This window comes from Meles meles, chromosome 6, assembly GCF_922984935.1.
Source record: "Meles meles chromosome 6, mMelMel3.1 paternal haplotype, whole genome shotgun sequence".
Lineage (NCBI taxonomy): Eukaryota > Metazoa > Chordata > Mammalia > Carnivora > Mustelidae > Meles > Meles meles.
In genome coordinates, this window is record NC_060071.1 from 106,764,438 (window position 1) to 106,767,982 (window position 3,545).

The following is a 3,545-nucleotide window of genomic DNA, read 5'->3' on the forward strand; positions in this document are numbered from 1 at the left end:
CCACTTCTCTGCCCTGGAGGCATGCAGTGGTAGTTCCCGACACCGAAAGATATTTTATACATTGATAAACATTGAACTCTCCCTCCTCCTCTTTTACACACAAAAGAGCATACTACACCATTCCTCATCGTGTGGCATTTTTCTTTTTTCTCTTCAATCGGTTTTGGAAACCATGCTTTCTCACTGCCTCATACTCTTTGATGTTCCACAGTGCTCACTCTGTGGCTTGCCCCAGCTTCTTAACCAGCCCCTCACTGACGGACACTCAGATTGCCTTCGCTCCTTCTGTTACAAACAGTGCTGCGATGAAATAAATTGTACATGGGTCATTTCCCTTGTGTGCAAAGGTTCCCCTAAGTGGGAAGGTAAGGTTGCTGGATTAAAGGATATCATATCAGTCAGGATTCTCCAGAGAAACAGAACCAGTAGGAGATCATAGAAGAGGAGAGATTTGAAAGAATTGGTTGTGAGAGCTAGCAAGTCTACAATCTGTAGGGCAGGCCCTAGCCTGGAGACTCAGACAGAAAGGTGCTGATCCTTCGGTCTTGAGGCAGAATTTCTCCTTCTGCCAGAAGCCTCAGTATTTGCTCTTAGGACCTTCAGCTGGCGGGATGAGGGCCACCTAGACCATCAAGACGCATCTCCTTTACTTAATATCAGTTGATTTTAGATGTTAACCACATCTACAAAAACACCTTCACAGCAACACCTAAATTAGTGTTGGATTAATTAACTGGGTACGATAGCCTTTCTATGTTGACAAATGACATAGGCATCACTGTCATTTCACTACTTTTTCCCAAGGTGACTTCCATAGAGTTATACATCCAGCAGCAATGAATGATGATGCTTTTTTTTTTTTTTTTTTTTTTTTTAAAGATTTTATTTATTTGATATATATAGAGAGATCACGAGTAGATAGAGAGGCAAGTAGAGAGAGAGGGGGAAGCAGACTCCCTGCTGAGCAGAGAGCCTGATGTGGGGCTCGATCCCAGGATCCTGAGATCATGACCTGAGCTGAAGGTAGAGGCTTAACCCACTGAGCCACCCAGGCGCCCGATGATGCTTTTTTTTACCTACACTCTCAGCAATTCCTATGTCATCAGCATTTTGTATAGTTTCCAATCTAATATGTGAAAACTAGTATCAGTGTCCTTTTCATTTTCGTTTCTCTTAGTTGAGTGAGGTTGAGCAGATTTTTATATGCTTAATTGTCATTTGTATTTTCCTTTCAACACTCCACATATTTGCCCATTTCACCATTGGGTTTTTGCTCTTTTTGTAATTAATTTGTACAAGCTCTTTGCATGTTGTGGAATTAACTTTTGGTCTCTGATATGATTTACAAATATTTCTCCCAGTTTGTTTGTCTTTTGATTTTGCCTATGGCAACTGTTGCCATAGAGAATTTTTTTAAGTTGCATTTCTTGATTTTTTTTCCTTTTTGGCTTCTAGATTTTAAGTCATATTTTAAAAGGCCCCCTCCACTTTGAGATATGTTATGTTTTCCTCCAGTATCTTTACTGATTCATGTTTTTACATTTATATCATTGAACCATTCCTTGTATGAAGTATGAGGTATGGATCCAATTTTATTTCTATGCAAGGATGACCACCCAGTTGTGCTTATGCTATTTATTGAATAATCTATCTTTCCTCCACTAATTTGAAATGCTACTTTTTAAAATATATAAACTTCCTTTGTATATTGAGATCTATTTCTGGACTTTCTATTTTTCTTTCCATTGATAATGTTTGTCTATTCATGCACCAGCACCCCTACTGTTTTAATTTATAACAACTTTAAAATTTACTTTCATATTGGCAGGGAGATTTGTGTTTTAGAGACATCACTCTACTTTTTGGGAAGAGGATTAGAGGAGCATCAAAGTGGGGAGCTGGGGAGACCCACCAGGGTCTTCTGTATTGGTGCAGACAACCCTCGGCGTGGGGGTGGGTGAAAGGCAGTGGCAGTAAGAATAGGGAGAACAGGGCAGATCTATGATTCTTAGGGGTAGAGTCATCATGGTTAATGATGGGTTGGCTATGGGAATTAAGGGAGGACTAAAGAGTTTGGAATGCCTCCCAAGTTTCCAGCTTAGGCAGCTGGGGAGTTGGGGTCCCCTGCCCCAGGGAAGGAGTGGGCTGGGGTAAAGGCAGCAGATGGAATTGGTTGTTACTTCACCTACCTCATCTCTCAAGACAAGTCACCTGGGAGAAATAACAATTAGCCAGTAGTTATGCAGAATCTACTGTGCTAGGCCAATAAGGCTAACATCAGATGACCCACTTTGCAGATGGCTCAGAGATGTCAAGAAAATTGTTTCAGGTTGCAGAACTGTTAGAGGGAGGGGTGGAGTAGAGCCTCAAATCCAGGCCTGTCTCCCCCACCAAATCCTGATAGGATGGGACCATGGCTGCTATGAGCCCTCACACTAAGGAGAGACCCCAGTGAATCTCCAGGCCTTTTCTTTCCAGCGTCAGTTGTAGCCTGAGACACAAGGTTATGTGTAGGCAGCAGATTCTGCAAATTGACCATCTCAGGGCATTGACGAAAATATGGTCCCCAGTGGAAGAAGAGGAGCCCCCAAGGCTCCTCACATGGGGAGCTTTGTCAGCTGCTGGCCCCGGCCCACCCTCAGAGGCTCTGACTGGGTTGGTCTGGGGCATGGCTCAGGTATGGGGCTTTGAAGCTTCCCAGTGATTCTAAAGTGTAGTGAACATGAGAACCACCCATTAAGAGACCTGCTTCTCCTCTTTACTCAAGTGGCCTCTGATATGCTTCTGTAGCTTTAACAGATGAGGGCAAAAGGTAGCTGTTTCCATTGACTCATTACAGAACTAAAAATAAGCACCTGACCCGTCACAGTCCTTGGGTGTCCTACCGACTGAGAGTCTCTAAGCCAGGCGGAATAAGCGGTGGGGTTTAGCTGCTCGGAGCCTCTTCCCAAATTTCCTCCCCACTGGCTTGCAGGGGTGTGTGCAGCGTCTACCACGAAGACTCCATCTGGAAAGTCCTGTGTACCCTCTTTGGGCTCATACATTTTGTCGCTTGGGATGCCTAACACTGTAGCCAGTGCTCCATAGTCAGAGTTCATCGATCTGCTTATCCATGTATGAACCAGTACAATTCTGCTGCATTAACAGACACCCCTCAAATCTCAGGGGTTTAAAACCACGAAGATTAAACTTCTCAGCTGCATGACCCTCACAGGCCAGCTGGGCCCTCTGCTCCATATAGCACACTCTGGAACCCCGGTAGACACAACTGCCCCCCGTGGAAGCACTGACGTTTGCCTCAGCCATGGGAAAGAAGGATGTGGCTTCCACTGGCTTACTTTCCATCTGCCACAGAAACTGTCACGGCTGCATCTGACTGGGAAGTACCATCTACCCTGGGCCACGATGGATAAGGCTCTGGGACCCTTGTCTACACAGTGTCCATCCCCACCATTGAGGAACGTGGGTCCATTACGTAGACACGCTCAGGTCATTTAATCTGGATTCACTGCCGCTCTTCAGTCTGGAGGAGCCTGAAGTGGTAT